Source organism: Ovis canadensis, chromosome 4 (assembly GCF_042477335.2).
Source record: "Ovis canadensis isolate MfBH-ARS-UI-01 breed Bighorn chromosome 4, ARS-UI_OviCan_v2, whole genome shotgun sequence".
In the NCBI taxonomy this organism is placed as follows: Eukaryota; Metazoa; Chordata; class Mammalia; order Artiodactyla; family Bovidae; genus Ovis; species Ovis canadensis.
Window position 1 is genome coordinate 102,598,484 of NC_091248.1, and position 22,375 is coordinate 102,620,858.

Below are 22,375 nucleotides of genomic sequence, written 5' to 3' on the forward strand. Positions count from 1 at the left end.
TCTAGTGTATATTGTTTCAGGTCTAACTGGATTTTATAAACACCAAAAGATGGGAATTGGCAGTGTCAATAGTGACAGAACAATAGCTCTATTGAGCTCAACAGAATTCAATCTTGCAACAGAATTTCCTGTTTTCCTCCTTGTTTTTTATACCTTCAACATTACAACTTACAAAAAAAGAAAAGGAAAAGATAAAGCATTCCTTTCCTAGACTCAGAAATGTTGTGTCACGTCTCTTTTCTCTAAAAAACAAACCAAGAGCCTTTTGCCCTTCATCTTTTCAGATTCCTAGATTCCTTAAGCGAGGCCTGTCTCCACTGGAGCATAGCGAACACAGATCTTTATGCCTTACATCAGCAATCATGCCCTGGTGGACTTGATACTGGTTGTGGCAGTTTGATAGGTTTAGAGTCACTCCACTGTAATATCCCATCAGTGTTTCAAAACAACAGAACTGCATGAAATACAGAAGAGGTTCTCAAAGCATGGAACAGTAATAGCATGCAGATCAGACAGAAAATCATATGGTCAGTAGTTAATTGTGCTTGTAAACAGTTTAACATGCATGGGATCAGGCTGGATATCTGACGTAAAGCCACCGGAGGGTCTCCAAGGCAATCTTCATGTCCCTGAAATAGTGCCCGCACATACTACCAATGTTCTTCTCTCCAACATAGCCTGAAATATCAACCAGCTTTTTTGGGTTATACAACTAGCTAGTTATTTTCTTAGAAACAATCCTGAAGTTTATCAAATGGTTCAAGGAGATGTTGAAAAGTCCTCCATATATTAGCATGAATTATTATGTGAAATTATTAATAGCTTGTATCACTTTGAACATATCACAGGTCCTAGGAAGGTGGAGAGACCTAAAATACTAATCTGAAATTCTGAGGACTTTTACTAAATTTTTTATTAGTCATTTTTTTCTTGTTTCCTCTAGCTTGATAAATTTGTGAGTGAATGTTGGAAGGTATGAAAACTTCTGGGGACATCTTGCTTCTTTTAGTAAGCAGTTATGGTAAGGAAAATTCACCTTAATCCAGTCTGAAGTTGAAACTGAGCTTAGTTTGAAGCTGAGTTTAGCCTGCAGTGCGGGTCAGTTTATTTCTGGTTCATCATTACTATTAATAGAATAACTCGTTAGAAGTCAAAAGTGAAATTCAAATTGTTGATTAGGTCTCTGCTCCATAATGATGGCTGAATTCCATTTTTGTCTCTCAAGCTCTGGTCTGATTTATGACCAGTCATCCTTCAGTTACAAATTTGCAAATACCTGAGAGTAAAGGCATCACAGAATGTTGTGTTGGTTTAGTTTCCTTCTCTTCTCTTCAGCCATCTGACTTTCAAGTACTTGCTGCCTTAGAATTTCTCCAGTATCTTCAAACAGATAATGGGTGATGTGTGTGTGTGTGTGTGTGTGTGTGTGTGCATGTGGATGCATGTGTATTTTAATCTAGCTTTTCACTTTTCTAATTTTCTTGGAAAGTTGATTGGTCTGCAATAAGCTAGTCTGTCAGAGCCAAAGCAGAAGTCTTCAGGAATATTTGTAATTAACATAGCATACCAAGGGAGAAGCCATGGAAAAGGAAAGAGAGAATAAGCTTTCATATTTTTATGGACTCTTTTTCACTTCCAGGAGTTTCTTTCTACTCACTGACTTGCCATTTGCTCAGACTCCTCTTCATAGTCTCACACACTGTCCTGCCTCTAAGCACCATTCCTTCAGAAACAGTACCTTAATGGCTATAGTGAATTACATTTTGAAATCCTTTTGAAAATTGATTTCAAAAATTTTTCATTCATCCCTGTTGTGTGCCTTGGGCATTCTCACTGGAGAAAACTTCAAAGAAATAAGTATCATCCCCCAAATTTTTCACAGCAAAGGATAAGTGGTAGTTCTTCCATCACTTAGAAAAAAATCACAGGCCCATGGAATCAGTAAGGAACTTTGAAAATTCAGTCTAGTTTCTCATGAAGATGCCAACTTGCCTGAGGTATCACACTATTTGAAGAGAGGAACAGTAAGTGTCTTCTTCTTGTGCACGGCTCTTTCAGAAAGAGTCTATTGCTTGCAGTAAAGCAGTTACTTCATGGGAAGATTTAAGATGATAATAACTCTTAGACTCTACATCTATAATGTCTTCTCTGGAGAGAAAAAAATCTTTTGTGATTGTTGCCTAACAATCTCGTCCCATACCCTAAACTTTCTGGTCTAGACTGTCCAAGGATGACTGTAATTTTAAAACTTACATGTTGCTGTGTAAGTTCAGTTCTCCATGAAACAGACATTTGCATGCAGAAAGCTTATTAAGAAAGCTTGCAAGGGAGTGTAAAAAGGCTGGGCAAAGGGGGTGAAACTACAACAAAGGCTCACTCAATCATGTGAGTACTCTGGAGCAGGATGCTGCCCTCACAGTGGTCCTGACCTAGGCAGGGAGGAAATCTACATGTTTCAATCAGTCAGATGATGCAGGCTGACCTCAGGGAAAGGGTGTGGCCTTGAGCAGAGCGGCTGTCTTTGGTGAAGGATATTTCCCAGAGAAGGACTCACTTGAGAGCCATTAAATGATAAATCTTTCAAGGCTCATTCCTGGAAGGGCAACTTGGGAAATACTATACAGCATCTACTATGGGTTCTTAATTAAACCAAAATCTAGAACAAGTAAAAGCTGAAAGGAAGTCATTAAAGATAAAATCCAAAGAAACTAAAATGCATCTCTATTTGTCTCTCTGTTGTCTTTGAAATAAATAGCAGAGAACAATAGTCTGAAAGTGAAATAACCTAATGGTTTTATTCATAAATGTTTTATACTTGTTATCGAAGAGAAGCCATTAAGAAAGCTTGTAAACTTCACATTCATCTGTCTGATGAAGGATATCAGAGTTCGGGTAATTGCTTTCTAAAGGGAACTTTCACTGCTTTTGTGTGCCTTGTGCAGGTTTTACTGAGAGGCTTAATAAAATAATTGTACTGAAGTCAAAGCAACTAAAAAGCAGACATCATTCTCCAGTCATGCACATCACCATCTGAAGAGCAGAATAAATATTCATTTACTAAGAACAGTCACTGTATAGTCAAAAAGGAATTTTGTATTTGACCTTAGCAATGATGGCAAGTATCCATTAATATATTTAACGAAAGGAGTTAATGCTCTTCAGTACAAGAGCTATCATGTTAATAGTTTTATTGAATTAGTTTAAGAACATGAATAAAGTATATGATCTCTAAAATTGTCAAACTCCAAATTTTTTAAGAAATAATTTAAATGATCAACAAAGAAAACTTTTGTAATGAGTTATTTATAAACAATTTCAACTTCTTCTGTTTCAGTCAAATTAAATGTAAGCTTTTATTGCTATCTTGAAATTCTAAATGGTATATCCTCTTTATCCTGAAATGACTACGTTCAGTTAGGTCTTTGCATGTGTGCAAGTATTCTTAGAAGTCAAGTTGTACAGGACATGAATTTGAGACCATTATGTTATTAGAGAGAATGGAGAAATATTCTTTTATATGAGCACATCAAATAAGAAATTAAGGAACAATTTGAAGGATGAAAAAAAATCTCTTATTAATATTCATCTGTGTTTCCTTTAAGAAGTCTGAGAATCCTGATTTTTTACACCCAGTATAATTTAAAAACAAAAGCTAATGACTGGAGGACTAAAACCATCTGATTTTCTTGTATTCTCAAAGTCTAAGTCATGAAAGAAACCCACATAAAATTTGCAGAAATATGTGTATGATGTGACTCACGAAATTTCTCAAAACCATTTTTCATTCCAATCCCAAAGAAGGGCAATGCCAAAGAATGTTTACCACACAATTGCACTCATTTCACATGCTAGCAAAGTAATGCTCAAAATCTTCCAAGCTAGGATTTAACAGTACGTGAACCAAGAACTTCCAGGTGTTCAAGCTGGATTTAGAAAAGGCAGAGGAACCAGAGATCAAATTACCAAAGTCCGTTGGATCATGTAAAAAGCAACAGAGTTCCAGAAAAACATCTACTCTGTTTCATTGACTACGCTAAAGCCTTTGACTGTGTGGATCACAACGAACTGTGGAAAATTCTTAGAGATAGGAATACCAAACCAGCTAACCTGCCTCCTGTATAACCTGTATGCAGGTCAAGAAGCAACAGTTAGAAGTGGACATGGAACAGCAGACTGGTTCACAATTGAGAAAGGAGTACATCAAGGCTGTATATTGTCACCCTGCTTATTTAATTTATATGCAAAGTATATCATGTGGAATGCTGGGCTGGATGAAGCAAAAGCTGGTGTCAAGATTGCCAGGAGAACTATCAATACCAATAATCCCAGGTGTGCAGATGACATCACCCTTATGGCAGAAAGCAAAGAGGAACTAAGGAGCTTGATGAAGGTGAAAGAGGAGAATGAAAAACCTGGCTTAAAGCTTAACATTAAAAAATGAAGATCATGGTCCCATCACTTCATGACAAATAGATGGGGAAACAATGAAAACAATGACAGATTTTTTCTTCGGCTCCAAAACCACTGCAGATGGTGAATGCAGCCATGAAATTAAAAGACTCTTGGTCCTTGGAAGAAAAGTTATGACCAACCTAGACAGCATATTAAAAAGCAGACACATTACTTTACCAACAAAGGTCCATATAGTCAAAGCTATGGTTTTTTTCAGTAGTCATGTTGGATGTGAGATTTGCACCATAAAGAAGGCTGAGCACCAAAGAATTGATACTCGTGAACCATGGTATTGGAGAAGACTCTTGAGAGTCCCTTGGACTGCAAGGAGATCAAACCAGTCAATCCTAAAGGAAATCAATCCTGCATATTCATTGGAAGGACTGAATCTGAAACTGAAGCTCCAATACTTTGGCCACCTGAGGTGAAGAGCCTACTCATTGGAAAAGACTCTAATGATGGGAAAAGTGAAGGCAGGAGGAGAAGGGGATGGTACAGGACGAGGTGGATGGAGGGCATCACCGACTCAGTGGACATGGGTTTGAGCAAGCTCTGGGAGATGGTGAAGGACAGGGAAGCCTGGAGTGCTGCAGTCCATGGGGCCACAAAGAGTTAGACATGACTGAGCAATTCAACAACAACAACAAATACCTGATTTTAGATATCTTTCCCCAAACAAGCTCCCAAAGTTTTGCCTTTTAATCTGTCCAGATGTTCCCTCTATTGGAGGAAGTAATTGGAATGCTGTCATCTTTAAACATGATACTTGGAAGGGAGCCCAGTCACTGGGGTAATTTTTCTGCACTTAGTATTCTGCTTATTATTTGATGCTTAGATATATTTTTGTTGTTGTTAACACTGAGCAATTTGGCAAATTATCTATTGGAGAGAACTGAGCAAATAATAGAACGAAGTGGTTACTTTTCAGTTAGAAAGGAAGGACTAAGAAGAGATTGGCAGGGAGGGTGGTGGGCGTTTAATGGAGGAGACCTGAGCATACATTGCCAGGAGATGTGAAGAACATACAAATCTACCCTGTGGATTTCTCAGTTTTCCCTGATGCCAATGCTGTTAGCAGGCCTCCTATTTTCTACTGTTCTCTCAAGTGATAACTTTCTCTGACTTACATTGTGGGGCCCTTGCACCTTTTTTTAATATGCTTTATCCTATTAACCACGAGAAATGTTCATATGCCTCCAGTTCCTTTCTCTTCTTAGTGCTGGAGATTTTTATTTATTCTTAATGCAGGAGCCTGATAGGCTGCAGTCCATGGGGTCGCTAAGGGTCGGACACGACTGAGCGTCTTCACTTTCACTTTTCACTTTCATGCACTGGAGAAGGAAATGGCAACCCACTCCAGCGTTCTTGCCTGGAGAATCCCAGGGACAGAGGAGCCTGGTGGGCTGCCGTCTATGGGGTCGCACAGAGTCGGACACGACTGAAGCGACTTAGCAGCAGCCTCAGCGGCAGCAAGCACTACCAAAGACCACAGGAAGAAGTAAAACTTAAAATGTTGCCACTTATTAAGCAAAGTGTTGTTACTTATGCTTCAGGATCAATGAAGTAAGAAATAATATCAAGATCCAAGAAGCAGCTTACTGTCTTCCATTTCCAAGCTAAGTATGTATTCTTTCCTCATTCATTCTTAACATGGATCATTAGGGACAAACTGATAGGATCATACCTTGTAACTATTACCATTTTTGAATTACAGTATTCTGTTGGAAAGTTCTCTGGTGATTCCAAAAATTGTTCTTCTTATATTAAGATCCTCTGGTTCTAAATATTTAAAAACCCAGTATCAAAGCTCTTATAACTTTTGGTGAAGAAATAAAAAAACATTTTCTGACTAATCAGCCTCAGTGCTTAAATACAGATTTTTAAAGTAATAATGGCCATCATAATTGTATTTTTGAAATGAAATCCATAATAAGTATCTCAGTCGAGATACAGATGAATTTCTGCTGCGTCATGGTCTCCTTTTACGTGAGGGCTATTATTCTGTGAGCTGGTTATACAGAAACTGTCTGAGCATTGATCTGACTTGATAAATTTTATTTAAAATATTTTGTGTGTATCGTGTATGGTGATGGAATTAAAACTCTGGGGGAAAAGGCTCTCTCTGTGCGTGTGTGTGTGTGTGTGTGTGCATCCACATTTGTGTATAAACTGGTAAACTGGTATACGTATGGGGAGGTACCTATCCATGTAAATACTGTAAGACAAGAATTTTTAATGAGCAAAATTTAGGAATTTGAATACTTATCTTTAGACAGTATGTAAACATGAATTTCTAACAATTTTCCAAAGCCCATTACTGTCTGTTTAAATCCTAGAAATAGAAATGATTTGCTCATATAATACTGCTTCTTTTTAGGTTCTGGGGGTTTTGAGTATCTGAGGTTCTAAGAGCAACTCCACAGGCATACTAGAACTTTGAATGTTTTGAGATTTAATGTGAGCAATTTCCTTGCTCTTTTGCCTACCTGGTAAATCATTTACTCCAGTAGGCAAAATTTTTCTTTTAAAAATTCTTCCATTGAAAAAAAAAAAAGCCTCAAAATAGAGTTGAAATAGAAGCACTGTGTCCTTTCTCTGGACAAAATCCTACCAAAGCAGAAAAGAATGGTCGACTTTTTAACTAAAAACCCAGCGGGAAAACAGGAGGAAGGAATTTTTAATAAGAAAGATGTATCTAAAAATCTTTTCTGCTAAGCAGAAGGAAAACAACAAATTATTGGGTAGAGGTTAAATACTGGTATTAATGGAAGTATAGAAGCATACATTCTGTTCCCAAAAGACCCTGAGGGCAAAATAACACTTGGTTCTGGAGCTGAATATCTAGACCTATTCATTCCCTGCCCCCCAGCTTTAGCAATAGAACAGTCCTACTGGGATCTGACAGTCCCGAGTCGGAGTTACAGGCATTCCAACAGCACCTGAGTTTATTTCTTATACAGAATGGAAAGGAAAATAATTTTCAGAACCAAAATCATCACCAGAGAGAAGTATTAAAGAGGGAGCCAAATCTATACCATAGCTAGATATTTCTTTTTGTGTCTCAGAGAAAACCTTAATCTATTTTCTTTGCCATCCTGTTGATTCATAGATTTGACATCACTCTGAATTTCATGTTATGTATATTTACTTTCTGGCTTCCCTGGTGGCTCAGATGGTAAAAAATCTGCCTGCAATGCAAGAGAACTGGGATCGATCCCTCTGGAGAAGGGAATGGCTATCCACTCTAGTATTCTTGCCTAGGAAATTCCATGGACAGAGGAGCCTGGTGAGCTACAGTTCATGGGGTCCCAAAGAGTCGGACATGACTGAGCGAGTAACAATTTCACTTTCTTTCATGTTTTATACACACACACATATAGGGCTTCACTGGTAGCTCAGATGGTAAAGAATCCACCTGCAATGAGGGAAACCTGGATTTGGTCCCTAGGTTGGGAAGATCCCATGAAGAAGGGAATAGCTATCCACTCCAGTATTCTGGCCTGGAGAATACCATGGACAAAGGAGCCTGGTAGGGTTCAGTTCATGGGATCACAGAGAGTTGGACATGACTGAGCAACTTTCACATATATCTATATATATGCATATATATTTGTACAGCATGCTATTTCCTTGGTCTGTAGCGGCATCACTCTAATCCCTGCCTCATCTTTCTCTGTCCCACAGGGTTGCCAGGTGATGGGAGAGGCTGGCTTGGGAGTGGAGTTTGTCTTGAGCAGATGTCCCAGCTGGGAGAGTATCATCAGATCTCACGACTTTACCAGCAGTGATCACCAAGAGGACCACTTCATAAGCGTTACCTCCCCCTAAGTTCCATGGTAGAGTTGGTCACTGTGTCTTGCTTTAGACCATTAGCCAGTATCATGTTTGGTGTTCATTGTGCAAACCCTCCAAACTCTTCAAATAAGAGCTGCCTAATCCACAGACTCAACCAGGATACTTCTGAGCACCGACCTGTAAGTGCCATCCAAACAGATTTTTAAAAGCAGTCATTGTTAGGACTGAAGTCTTAAACTTTGGAATGTGATGGAGACTTTATTGCCAGTATAACACAATTCTCAAGATTTCAACATTTATATCTGTCTAATACCCCCATTTTATGCAGTATTTTCATTCCTAATACGTTAAGAAATAATCTATTAATATACAATGTAACTTGTGCAACTACCCATGCTATTAATAACAAGAAAGAAAAAAAATAGATAGACTGAAGTGTTCTCAAAGCTGAAGAGGAAACAAAAAGAAAAACAATAGGAAAATTCATTATCTTAGTTATTACAGCAAAATTATACTGGTTCGTGACTTATCAATCACAGATGAAAGATGTAAACAACACCAGAAATCATCCTTTCAGCAGAGACATCAGTCATAAATGAGGATTCATCATTGATATGCTTGTCCAAAGTGGTAATTTAGAACTACTGCTACCAGCTCTGGCTGTATCCAGAATGATAATTATGAATTAAGTGGTGAGCAGATGCTTGGAAATAAAAGTTTGCACTGGGGTGCCAGGAGCCTAAGGACAAACCTAACAGTCCCTATAAACTGCTAGTTTAAAGACGGAATTGTCAATACACAAGTTAACAACTTGCTAAGCATCAATGACCATGACATACAAATATGAATAATTTTAAGAAAAGAAACTGTCTCTGATACATAATCCTTTTTGCTTGTCTTTCTATGGCTCTGTGCCTACTCTGAATATCTTACCGCAGCAACTCAAAATTTATTCACAAGAAAAAAAGAGAAACAGGCTAGTAAAAATTGTATTTATTAGCTCACAGCAAGAAATATGTGCTTAAAATGGGATTTATTCTTTCTGATTGCTATCGGAATGGACACTTAATTTTCTCCCTACAATGAAACAAAACTTTTAGAAGATTTATGACTGCTGTGAGAGCAGTTTCTCACATGCCAAGCTATGTTAGCAAAGTTGGGAATAAATCGTTGAAGAAATCTGGCTAGTAGTACACAGTTCATGCAAAATAGTACTTTGCTTCCTACCCACATGAAGCAACTGTAGGACAACTATCATTACTGAGTTCCCTGCAAGCTAGAAAATGACATCCTTGAATCACAGACAATTAGTATTCTTCCTTTTTTCTTGGTGTTGAGGTGAGTCCTTTGTACCTTCTCTTCTTCTGGTCCTCTCTCCATTGCGACTTCTCATTCTGATATCAGAAGGTTTGCTCAGCTACCCTCATGCCCTCAGCTTTCTCCCCTCCTCGTTTTTCCCTCTTTCACTGGTATTATGTGAAGCTTCATTTAAGGAAGCTGCTTTCTTAGAAGTCCCTGTAGATGGCAATGGACATAACCACACACTTGTCCTCCATTTTTCCAGACTGTTGTGCCAAATGGCATTGTTCATTCCTAATGAGAACAGAGACTGATATGCTTTTTACAAATAGGCTTAGATTTCTACTCTTTTTTGCCTCAATGTATATTGAAATTTTTATCCAAACAAATTGAAAAACACCTGGCTAACAATTACATCATTTCAAAGTTCTGGGTTGAACGGTTACCTTTTCTATTTTCTGGCTTCTAACAAATATTTCACCACTGAGTGAGAAGAGAAATTCCTGGCCAATAAATACATGATGAGTCTCTTTTATATTAAAAAAAAAAAAACAAACCCTCAGCCAACTGGGTAAGATCTCGTTATGACATAAGAAAACAGGTAACATTAACCATTATTTTTCAATAGCTTATATTATGTGCCTGAAACTGCATTTGCTATTTAACACACACTGCTCTTCACTGTGCTATCCCTGTTCCAGCAACGAACACATTCAGTCTCTGAGAAGTCACAATCCCTAGCCAGGTTCTACCAGCCAACTCAGCCTCTCATAGCCTCAAATACCCATTCCATTTTTATTTGCTCCTCATGACTTAATGATATATCAGACTAATTTGAGACATGATTTTATTCCTAGAGAATGTAATCTACTATACAGAGACATGTTTTATAACACACTGTGACTATATTTTGATTTCTTTCCTATAATTCTTACTAATAAATGGCTCTGGATGTGAGATTCTTAAACCAGGAGACTGGAATCTGCACTTTTCCTTTGTGCTGCCTGAACCTCTCTCTCTCTCTTTGTAAAGCTTACACCTTTCAAGGAGGAACACCCTGTCAGCTTAGAACCAGGTTCTTGCCAAAAACTTTTTGCTAACTCATGTTCTGTTTAATCCAAGGGGCAGGGAGACAGAGATTTCTCCTTAGTCATCACAGTAGCAATTCTGAAGGGGAGGAGAATGCTGTGGAGGGAAAAGCTTGCCCTTTGGAAGGAAGATGGTACATGTTTCACTCCTTGAATTCAACTTGTCACGGGGTAGTCAGGTAATGATGAAATCAAGTTAATTATCTCTTTCTATAAAAAAGTGCTCTGACTGTACTAGTTAAACATTAAGACGCGCAGGAATCAATTTTTTTAAAAGCCTTCCCTAAAAGTTATGGGCTTCTCTGGTGCTCAGCTGGTAAAGAATCTGCCTGAGATGAGAGAGACCTTCCCTAAAAGTTATTGCAGAGGGGGAAAAGATATAGAAATAATTCAGGAGTAAAGTTGTATTAACAGACACATGGCCCTTGCACCCACATGATGTGTGGATCGATTGAAGGAAAGGTTTTGTTGTCGATCTGATTCTTCATCCTCATTGTCTACAAGGCACAGAGTTGGTGCTGAGTTAGAGTCAATCAAGAGAGGCATGAAAGTGTTGTTTTCCCAAGTAGAACCCCAAACACCTGGACAGCACATAACTTGTTGTATTATTATCATCTTAGCATTTCCAGGGTCCAGCACAGAACCTAAGTAGTTGTTCAATTTGTGTTTGTTGAACTGAAACAGAGTGAAAATCAAATGAGATAATTATAGTAAATGCTTCTCTAATAAGAAATTTTATATATGGTAATAATATAAAGACTGAACTGAACTGAATATATTATTGATATAATACTAAATACATGATTATTTTTTATAACACATGCATTTAATTTTAATAAATGAAATATGCCCTATTTTATCCCCCATTTTATAGATGGGAAAACTGAGGCAAGGAGAGTTTAATGAATTTTCCCAAAGTCACATATCCAATATTGGGCTCACCTTGGATTTGAACCCAAGTTCTCTTGCCCCAGAGTCCATGTTCCTAACCATTTAGCAATACCTACCCCCTTATAAAGTCTCATAAAAGAATTCAGGTCCTATGTATTTGTTCATGCATGCAAATGTTATTTTCCTTATTGTGCTGTGAGCTCTTGAACTCTTCTGAACTCTTCTAGGAAGGGCCCTGGGGATACTCAGCGGGATCAGCAGACCCTTGAACATATTAGTCTGTTTTGAGTTGAATAAATACATCAAACCTAAATCCTCATCTCAGAGGAAAGGACAACCAAATGGGACTTCAGAGTGATGATGCATGGGTCCTGAATTCTCATTCATTCAGATATCTCATGGCTAAACTCCCCTAAGAAAGGAAAAGTGGGGAAGTGACCAACCAGAACCTAGACCAAACCAAGGAACCCTGGGCTCTTTAGGAAAAAACCTGAAGCACACCAAAGGAAAGCACAGTTTTCTCAGAGTCAGGTTAACCTGGCAACACTCCAAGCAATTTGGTTGAGATAAGAACAGCAGCAGCTTAGCAATGTCTGCCAAGTGGCAACATGGAAAATCTTTTCCTATTGGATCTTTCAGCATCTTCTGTGAGCAGATTGATTAACAGTCTATCAGATTAGTCAGCAGGCACCTGTGGAATAACATATGGAATGGGAAGGTGTTAGTGTGTGAAGCAGGGAATTTAAATGGCACAAGAATAATGGCCTTTAGATACCAGGGGGCCTGCAGGGCTCAGAAGACCTCTGGTGGCAGGGAGCCTGAAGAAACACCTTGTCCAGTATTTGTACTTGTATGTGTGGGTTATAAAGATGTATTTTGGTAATACACATAATGCATAAAATATTTTACTAAGTGTAGGAAGACCTGACCTTTCTTCAAATGGTGTAACATTGAACAAGTGGCTATATTCTTTGGGTCTCGGTTTCCTCGCCTATAAAATAGGAGGGACTGGACTAGATGATTCCTGTGGCTCCTTCCAGCTCTAACATATGGAGAATCTACTGCGAGTCATTAGGGCCAAAATCAGCTTTAATCACTCAGTGTTCAGGAAAAGAAAACAACAACAAAATAAGAAAAAAGAAAGGAAGAAACAGAGGAAAGAAAGGAAGGAAGAAGGAAAGAAGGACGGACTTCACTGGTGGTTCACTGGTTAAGAATCCGCCTTCCAATGCAGGGAAGGCGGGTTTGATCCCTGGTTGAGAAACTAAGATCCAACGTGCCACAATGAGAGAACTCACGCACTGCAGCTAGAGAAGCCCAAGTGCCGCGACGAAGACCCAGTGTGGCCAAAATTTTTATTTTATTTTTTTTCTATTAAAAATTTTTATTTTTACTTTATTTTGCTTTACAATACTGTATTGGTTTTGCCATACATTGACATGAATCCGCCACGGGGGCACATGAGTTCCCAATCCCGAACCCCCCTCCCACCTCCCACCCCACATCATCTCTCTGGGTCCTCCCCGTGCACCAGCCCCAAGCATCCTGTATCCTGTATCGAACATAGACTGGCGATTCATTTCTTACCTGATAGTATACATGTTTCAGTGCCATTCTCCCAAATCATCCCACCCTCTCCCTCTCCCACAGAGTCCAAAATTCTGCTCTATACATCTGTGTCTCTTTTGCTGTCTTGCATACAGTGTTATCATTACCATCTTTCTAAATTCCATATATGTGTTAGTATACTGTGTTGGTGTTTTTCTTTCTGGCTTACTTCACTCTGTATAATAGGCTCCAGTTTCATCCACCTCATTAGAACTGATTCAAATATATTCTTTTTAGTGGCTGAGTAATACTCCATTGTGTATATGTACCACAGCTTTCTTATCCATTCATCTGCTGATGGACATCTAGGTTGTTTCCATGTCCTGGCTATTATAAACAGTGCTGCGATGAACATTGGGGTACACGTGTCTCTTTCAATTCTGGTTTCCTCGGTGTGTATGCCCAGCAGAGGAATTGAAAGAAAGAATTGGTCAAGAACTTGTGCCACCTGAGAAGGTAAAAGGCCCAACCCAGCCCTCCCACTGTACTGTCCACTACTCACTTTGCCCTTGATGAAGCTTCCTGTTTTACCATCTTTAAAAGCTACCCAGAACTAAGGTACCTTAAGTAAATAAAAATGTAAAATTAAATTATAAGTAATGAAAATCTTCTGAAAGGAAGAATTGAAAAAAGGATGTAAATGGTTACGCTCATCTCAGAAGTCTCTTCAACTATTAAAAATAAACACTACAAAACCAGAAATAATTAGAATTGTATAATATTCCATCACACCGAGGTTGATCACTGTATCAAATATGCAAACACAGTGAAAAATTTCCTTCTGATCTCTCTAAGGGTCCAGAGACTTGAATTTCTAAATTCAGGTCCATCATTTCCTCCAAGAAACTGATAAATCTGACATGAAAATAAGTTACCTACAGAGAAGACGTCTACAATCATAGCCTATTTATTTACAAATGTATACTGTTCTTACACCATATGGTTTGAACAAAGACATCAAAAAGTGAAAACAACAGCAGGTCTAGGGCAGAGCAGCCACAGAGACAGCTCAGTTTCCAGGTCTGGGATGTTCTCAGAGACACATCCACTCCCAATCTGTTCAATCACAGACACCTCTGTTTTAAAAACATATCCACATATCTGTACTTTCCTCTCCCCTATGGATGAATTAAATTCATGTTTCACCCACCAGATCCAAAAGAGAAAACGATCCCCCCAGTTCTAGTGGGTCCTTCCTTTCAAGAATACTGTTTTATTTGGCTATTCCCTCCCTCCCTCCAACACTTTGGTCACCTGAGGTGAAGAACCGGCTCATTAGAAAAGACCCTGAGGCTGGGAAAGATTGAAGGCAGGAGGAGAAGGGGATGACAGAGGATGAGATGGTTGGATGGCATCACCGACTTGATGGACATGAGTCTGAGCAAACTCCGGGAGTTGGTGATGGACAGGGAGGCCTGGTGTGCTGCAGTCCATGGGGTCACAAAGAGTCGGACACAACTGAGCGACTGAACTGAACTGAACTGATACTATTTGAGAAGAACAGGTGGCAAGGGCCCACCAGACTTAATGACGGGAATAAGAGGCGTGTGTGTCTTCAGGCACATCCTGTCACACATTTCTGATGCCTCTGCTCTTCCTTGTCTGAGTGACCTGATTGCTGCCTCTCTGTTCCTTCCCTCTGCCCCTCCCCATGTGGTTCAAATCACACTGGTTAGCTCTCCTCTGGCTCTGCACCCCTCTCTGCTGCAGGGAGGATGTGGCTTGGAAGAGCTTCTTGGCAGTTCAGTCCAGCAGACTTCTAGGTATTAACACTGGAGCACAGAGGTTTCATCAGAGAACCTCCAAATGTCAATATCTTGCACCATATCCTCCTGTTTATCCACTGATCCCCCCTCCCCATTTTATCTTTTCTCCTTCCTCTCTGTCCCACTCTGGGTCCCAAGGGCTATGTACCCAGTCTCCCTAAACAACTGCAGTGTGGTGGGAGGCACCAGGGGGATGTTGGTGAGCAGAAGACAAAGGTCAGTGTCTTCCCTCTCCCACAACTCTCTCTACTCAGCAAAAGGCTCTAGCATCTAGAACTCTCCACACTTCACCTTCTGCTGAGAGGGCTTTGCCCAACTATTAGATTTCTCACTGGCTTCTGTTTCCCTCCCTGTACCTTCAGCCTTGGGGATATGATGGCTTCCTACCAATGCTGGTTGCTAGGCGACTCATCCCTCCCTCATCTGTTCGCTTACAAACTGTAAGCAGTTCCTCCATTAATGTCTCTTCGTCTGAATCATCGAGAATCTGCTTTCCTGCCAGGACAGTATCCACGGGTGTTTTCTTTGGAACACTTGTCTTTCTCCAGTGAAGAATTCTGTAATATTTATCCAGGGGATAGAGGAAGTATATACCTGACTCTGAATGCTCACACAGTAAGGAACATTAGGGTAGGCATTCAACTTTCCATATCATCTTTATTGCCTCTTTATCATTTATTGTTTTATTACAGTAGCTCTCCTTTATCTGCTGTTATCCTTGGTGTTTTTGAAATTTACTCTTTTCAATGGAAATTTCCGGTTTCTTGGTGGGGTTGGGCTATGGGGGATGGAAGAAAGAATCATTAGGTCTGACCATCTCTCAGAGATTTTCTTACGAGTTCTTGTTTTTTCTAACCCCTAGTTTCATTCTAGCCTTATGTAGAAATAGGTACCTTTAAGTTCTGAATTTTTCCCAAGTTCTGTGGTATGAATTGATCTTCTTACTGATATATACATGCCATGCTATAAATTTCCTTCTAAAAACGTTTTATGCATCCCCAAATTTTGATAAGCTATATGTTTATTTTCCTTTAGTTGAAAACATTTTATAATTTCTCTTGAGATCTCTTCTTTGATGCATGTGTTGCATAGAAGTGTGTTGTTTGGGCTCTTCCCTGGTGGTCCAGTGGTGAAAACGCTACACTTCCCATGAGGATTGTGTGGGTTTGATGCCTGGTCAGGGAACTAATTGCCCAAGTGCTGCATAGCAGAAGTGTGTTGCTTAATCACCAAGTTGGTTGGGAATTTCCGACTATTTTCTGTTCCTGATGTCTTGTTTAACTCCATTGCAATCTGTATGATTGCTTTTAGATGTGTTAAGGTGTGTTTTATGGCCCAGAATGCAGTATGTCCTGGTGAATGTTCCATGCGAGCTGGAGAAGAATGTGTACTCTGCTGTTGCTGGACAAAGTGCTCTATAGAGGTCCATTAATCCAGTGGTGAATGGTACGTTTCAAGTTCAGCTGTGTCCTAACTGATGTTCCGCTTGATGGATTGCTGAAGACTCCAAGTATAACAATGGGTTAATCTATTTCTCCTTACACTTCGATCAGTTTTTACCTCCTGTATTTTGAGGTTGTTTTGTTCCATCCAGTTACAATATAGATTGTCATGTCTTCTGGGGGCAGAGGGGAAAAAACAAAAAGGTCAAATAGAGACTTTTTATGAAATCTATGAACTGTTTTGTGTTATAAAACCTCTCCTTCATGTCCTCCAAAAATCTTCCAAACAACAACACAAAACTTGTTATACTCACTTATGATTTCTGCCTTGGGGAGGCTCTAAGGGAAAAGGGCTGAATTCCATTATGAGGTTAGGGCGCACATGGAGACAAACAGTATTTGGGTTCTGTTGCTCTTTATTTTCCTTCCTTTATTTCTTTTTGTTCCCTTTCTTCCATTCAACAGATATGCACTATATACTCAGGTATTATACCAGCTGCTATGGATTATAAATATGTGCTTTCAATATATTAACAATAGAGTTGGAGATACTGAGATAGCACTGATATTATGGAAAATTTTGAAGAAAGTGTGTGACGTGTACAGCAGAGAAACAGAGAGAGTGCTTGGTGTAGAAATGAACAAACCAGTCTGTGGGCTTCCCTGATGGCTCAGCAGTAAAGAAACCATCTGCAATGCAGGAGAAACATTTGATCCCTGGGTCAGAAAGATCCCCTGGAGAAGGAGATGGCAACCCATTTCAGTATTCTTGTCTGGGAAAGCACGTAGACAGAGGAGCAGAGTTCCAAAGAATAGCAAGGAGAGATAAGAAAGCCTTCCTCAGCAATCAGTGCAAAGAAAGAGAAAAAACAATAGAATGGGAAAGACTAGAGATCCTTCAAGAAAATTAGAGATACTAAGGGAATATTTCAGGCAAAGATGGACACAGTAAAGTACAGAAATTGTATGGATCTAACAGAAGCAAAAGATATTAAGTAGAGGTGGTAAGAATACAGAGAAGAACTATATGAAAAAGATCTTAATGACCTAGATAACCATGATGGTGTGTACACTCACCTAGAGCCAGACATCCTGGAATGCCAAGGTCAAGTGGGCTTTAGGAAGTATCACTATGAACAAAGCTAGTGGAGGTGATGGAATTTCAGCTGAACTAATTCAAATCCTAAATGATGATGCTGTGAAAGTGCTGCACTCAATATGCAGCAAATTTGGAAAACTCAGCAGCGGACACAGGTTGGGAAAAGGTCAATTTTCATTCCAATCCCAAAGAAAGGCAATGCCAAAGAATGTTCAAACTACCACACAATTGTACTCATCTCACATGCTAGCAAATTAATGTTCAAAATTCTCCAAGCTAGACTTCAATAGTAGAACTGAGATTTCAGCACAAGTAGAACAGAGAACTTCTGGATGTTCAAGCTGGATTTCGAAAAGGCAGAGGAACCAAAGATCAAATTGCCAATATCCGTTGGATTATAGAAAAAGCAACGGATTTCCAGAAAAACATCTGCTTCATTGAGTATGCTAAAGTCTTAGATGGTGTGAATCACAACAAACTGTGGAAAATTCTTAAAGAGATGGGAATCCCAGACCATGTTACCTGCCTCCTGAGAAACCTGCATTCAGGTCAAGAAGCAATGGTTAGAACTGGACATCTAACAGACTGGTTCCAAACTGGAAAAGGAGTATGTCAAGGCTGTATATTGTCACCTTGCTTATTTAACTTATATGCAGAGTACATCATGTGAAATGTTAGACTGGATGAAGCACAAGCTGGAATAAAGATTTCTGGGAGAAATATCAATAACCTCAGATATGCAGATGACACCACCCTTATGGTAAAAAGCAAAGAGGAATTAAAGAGCCTCTTGATGGTGAAAGAGGAGAGTGAAAAAGCTGGCTTAAAACTCAACATTCAAAAAATGAAGATTATGGCATCCAGTCCCATCACTTCCTGGCAAATAGATGGGAAAACAACTGAAACAGTGATTTGGGGAGCTCCAAAATCACTGCGTATGGTGACTGCAATCATGAAATTAAAAGATGCTTGCTCCTTGAAGGAAAAGCTATGACCAACCAAGGCAGCATATTACAAAGCAGAGACATTACTTTACTGACAAAGGTCCATCTAGTCAAAGCAATGGTCTTTCCAGTAGTCATGTATGGGTGTGAGAGTTGGACTATAAAGAAGGCTGAGCACCAAGAAATTGATCCTTTTGTACTGCGGTGTTGGAGAAAACTCTTGAGAGCCCTTTGGACTGCAAGGAGATCAAGCAAGTCCATCCTAAAGGAAATCAGTCCTGAATATTCATTGGAAGGACTGATGTTGAAGCTGAAACTCCAATCCTTTGGCCACCTTATGTGAAGAACTTACTCATGGGAAAGAGTGAAGGCATGAGGAGAAGGGGACGGCAGAGGATGAGATGGTTGGATGGCATCACTGAATCAATAGACATGATTTTGAGCATGGCCCAGGAGATAGTGAAGGACATGGAAGCCTGGAATGCTGCAGTCCATGGGGTTGCAGAGTCAGACATGACTGAGCAACTGAACAACAGACAGTCTCCATCCACAAAGGGCCCACATTCTAGACAAGGGAGGGTGGAACCTAAGCAATACCAGGAGAACTAAGTAGAAGATAATGTTCTGGACCACACAGAAGTTAAGTGCAGGGCCAGTAAACCTGAAGCTGGGTGACACATTTCCAGGTACCCATTTGGTATTGGTGCAGGGAAGCATACAAGTGGGAAATTGTGCAAGGTGAGCCTCAGGGCAGACTGGGGAAACTAGTGTGTTTTGAACATCATTCTGAGCACTGTGGAGAGATCCTCAAGAATTTTAGGATGAGAGGTGGGATAGAAACAGATTTAGATTACTAAAAGACCACTTGGCAGCACCATAGTGTATAATGAAGTGGGGCGAGGTGGAGGCACAGAGACCAGAAGAGACGCAACTGCGGTCCAGTCCTCATAAAAACTGTTGTCCACGATGGTGACGTGCGAACAGTGGCAGCAAGTCCAGAGATGAAGGAGACAGTAGGGCAAGGAGGATATTGTGGTGGGTGGTTAAAATCTAGCCTGCACTCTCCGCAACTAGATAAAAGCCCACGCAGAAACGAAGACCCAGCAAAGCCAAAAGGAAACAAATAAATAGATAAAATTAATTTGTAAAACTTCTATGATAAGCCATCAGTTCAGTTCAGTCGCTCAGTCGTGTCCGACTCTTTGCCACCCCATGAATCACAGCACGCCAGGCCTCCCTGTCCATCACCATCTCCCGGAGTTCACTCAGACTCATGTCCATCAAGTCTGTGATGCCATCCAGCCATCTCATCCTGGGTCGTCCCCTTCTCCTCCTGCCCCCAATCCCTCCCAGCATCAGAGTCTTTTCCAAGGAGTCAACTCTTCGCATGAGGTGGCCATAGTGGAAAAGAATATGAAAAAAAATGCATATATATGTATGTATAACTGAATCACTTTGCTGTATAGCAGAAATTAGTACTACATTGTAAATCAACTATACTTCAATTAAAAAATAGATAAACAAACATAAAAAATCTACAGAATCTGGTCATGGGTTATCAGTATGGAGGAGGAAGCAGAACTGAGGCTGGACACATCTGAAAGGGTGTGGGGAAATTTCACTGAATATCCTGGGAAACTCCCTAAAGGATTGCTCAGAGTCCCTCATGGGAGTCACAGGAGAGGCCATCAAGTGTGTGCTCTTATAATTGCATATAAAATGCAGCTGAATAGGCAAATCTGTTGAGACTGAAAGTAGAATCCTGGTTGCCAGGGACTGGGAGGCAGGGCAATAGGGAAATGAGGAGTGATTGTTAATGAATAATAGGGTTTCTCTGGTGAGTGATGACAGCATTCTGGAATTCAATAGTGCTGATGGTTCCTCAGCCTTGAGAATATATTGTGCTCAGTTGCTCAGTTGTGTCCGACTCTTTGTGACCCTTTGGACTGTGGTCCACTAGGCTCCTTTGTCTATGGGATTTTTCAGGCAAGACTACTGGAATGGGTTGCCATTAAATGCCACTAAATTGTAAACTTTGAAAAAGCAAATTGTATGGTTTGTGAGTTATATCTTTATATATATATACTCACACACACGTATATATTTACACACACATATAACTAAGTGTCAGGGCCCAGGTGCCACTAACTTGACCATGTGGGACATCTCCTTGTCTTAGGACCTTTGGATCAGTGCTCTGCCCTCTGAACTGGGCTCAGCTCATCTCACTGGAAACCTTTTTTCTTCACCAGTAGAAGCTTTAAGATAGTGGCCTTAGAGCAATGGAGACTCAGATGTAGAGAAAAGATTAGTGGACACAGAGAGGGAAGGAGAGGATGGGATGAATGGAGAGAGTAACGTGAAAACATATATACTACCATATGTAAAATAGCCAGTGAGAATTTGCTGTATGACTCAGGCAGCTCAGTGACTCACAAAGCAGGGCTTTGCAACCACCCTGAGGGGTGGGATGGGGTGGGAGGTAGGAGGGAGGTTCAAGAGGGAGGAGACATATATATACTTGTGGCTGATTCATGTTAATATATGGCAGAAACCAACACAATATTGTAAAGCAATTATCCTTCAATTAAAAATAAATCAATTTTTTAAAAAAGATAGTGGCCTTAATCATAAATCCAAAGAAAACTCTAATTCAAAAAGAGACTTGTATTCCAATGTTCATAGCTGCATTAAAGACACAGAAGTGACCTAAATCTCCACCAAGATATGAGTGGATAAATAAGATGTAGTATACATGTGTGTGTATATATATACATGTATATGCTTAGGCATAGAAAAGAATGAAATAATGCCATTTTCAGCAACATGAATGGACCTAGAGATGATCATACTAAGTGAAGTAAGTCAGACAGAGAAAGACACACATCAAATGATATCACTTATTATGGAATCTAAAGTATGGTACACATGAACTAATTACTAAACTGAGACAGACTTGCAAACACAGAAAACAAATGTATGGTTACAAAGGGGGAAAGGAGATGGGAGAGGGACAAATTAGAAGTTTCAGATTAGCAGATACAAACTACTATATATAAAATAGATAAACAACAAGGTCCTACTGTATTGCACAGGGAACTATATTCAGTATCTTATAATAAACCATAACAGAAAAGGATCTGAACAAGAATAAGAGATAGAGATAGAAATATATATATATATATATAAAATTGAGTCACTTCGGTATATACCAAAAAATAATGCAACATTATAAATCAACTGTACTTTAATAATCTCAATACATAATAATCAATCTTTTTAATTTTTTAAAAAGAAAGTGGGCTTAATAACACTCTTGGTCATCTTCTTCTCTTATCAGCTTCTCTTATCCTTAGAGGGGGAGCCCATTATCTATGGACAAAAATAGGAGGAACAGGGAGAGAAGACAGTTATTGCAGCCAGCCCAGATGAAAAGTATCTGCAGTTCCCAGCTGACAAGTGTCCATTATCTGTAGGCCACTGAGACTTAGTTTGTCAAAGAAATAAACGCACACACACACACAGTTAACATGTATCTACCAAGGAACTGCAACCTTCATCTCCTTTACCTTCATTATGTTTAAAACCTAATGAACTTATTGATTATGTTAGAGAATAATAGCAGTCTTTTAAATTTTCACTTCTGTAAGATTGGACTGGGTTTTGTTTACTAAAATCTAGATAGCACATGACTTAGGCTAGTGTGATACAGTGACAAGGTCATGGGCTTCAAAGTCAGTAAGAGACGAGACTCACCAGTGGTAGTTTGTGGTCTTGCACAAGTTCTTTGGAACACCATAAGCTTTCGACTCATAAACTCTAAATTGAGGATAGTACCTACCTCAGAATATTAAATGCCATAAAACATGCAAAGTGTCTAGTAGCATTTGGCATGATGTTGTCAATGAACATTACTCCTTCCCTGCTATGACAAAGAGAATATAGTTCTCTGGTCTTCTCCTCTTTCTGCCTCTCTCTCCACCCCATCTTC

At 39.6% G+C, this 22,375-nt stretch overlaps 1 long non-coding RNA gene across 1 annotated transcript in view; it reads left to right on the forward strand.

The window, feature by feature from the left end:
- LOC138438898 (uncharacterized) overlaps nt 1–10,513 on the forward strand; it is a 49,587-nt gene extending 39,074 nt beyond the window's left edge. The window contains exon 3 of the long non-coding RNA XR_011256497.1: nt 8,137–10,513. This is a non-coding gene — a long non-coding RNA (uncharacterized lncRNA). The remainder of the gene's footprint in view (nt 1–8,136) is intronic.
- Nucleotides 10,514–22,375: the final 11,862 nt, after the last annotated feature.